The sequence below is a fragment of the Cynara cardunculus genome, assembly GCF_001531365.2.
Source record: "Cynara cardunculus var. scolymus isolate 2C chromosome LG 12, CcrdV1, whole genome shotgun sequence".
NCBI classification, from domain to species: domain Eukaryota; kingdom Viridiplantae; phylum Streptophyta; class Magnoliopsida; order Asterales; family Asteraceae; genus Cynara; species Cynara cardunculus.
The window spans coordinates 30748134-30749063 of record NC_037539.1 but is presented as its reverse complement, the minus strand read 5'-3'; positions in this window follow the sequence as shown (position 1 = coordinate 30749063).

Genomic DNA, 930 nt, shown 5'->3' with positions numbered 1-930 from the left:
CTAAAAATTTAACAATCAAACATTTTCATCCAAAATCCCGGAGCCCGGCAAAGATTCTTTTAACGATTGTTCAAGAAATGTTAAATAACCCGATTTAAAGCCATTATCGGCTTTAAATGCTCCCGTATTCACCATAATAGGTAAAGCTTCAACGAGTTTTGTTTCTTCAATATTCGTCCAAACTTATATTTCACCCTTACAACCATAGCCTTCGAATCAATTTCCCCATAGAGCTACTTACTTAAATGGGCTTCAGCTCACATCATGAGAGCAAATTCAAAAAAAGAGTAGATGTTTTCCATATATTCAGCATAAGTTCATCAACAGCCCACAGTTGGACACTTGGACATCATAGATGTTTTCCATACTTTTTTATCCACATTTACACATTCTCATTCTTGGGAAACCTTCATTCCAGAGTAAGTATGTTTATGAAATAATTACGTTTATGGAACCTATGCTACAGGAGATGGGTGTGCCATAATGGTCCAAATTTAAACATCAAATGTTTATATGACCATAGTGTATACCATGAACTTCAATTATATATCTTAAAGAATCATAAAACTGCATATAGAAATTGACTAGAAATAGCAAAATTCCTATGATCATGCATCTGAAGAATCAGTTTAAGCAAGCATATAGCAATGACGATGAAACCATCATATGTACATAGCACACTGGAAGTTCTAAGAGCTACAAAGTTGTGTTCTCCAAAGATGAAGAAATGAAAAACGTAACATACTGGTTTACCCCCCAACAGACCATATCTTGCAAATGTTAGAAAACATAAACAATAACTATATACTTGAGAAAAGTTTTGATCAAACAAGGAGGACTACTCTGTTCATAAGTAGCAGGAATAACAGATTAAAAATGAAGAAGGACTACTCTGTTCATAAGTAGCAGGCATAAACACATCCATTCAGA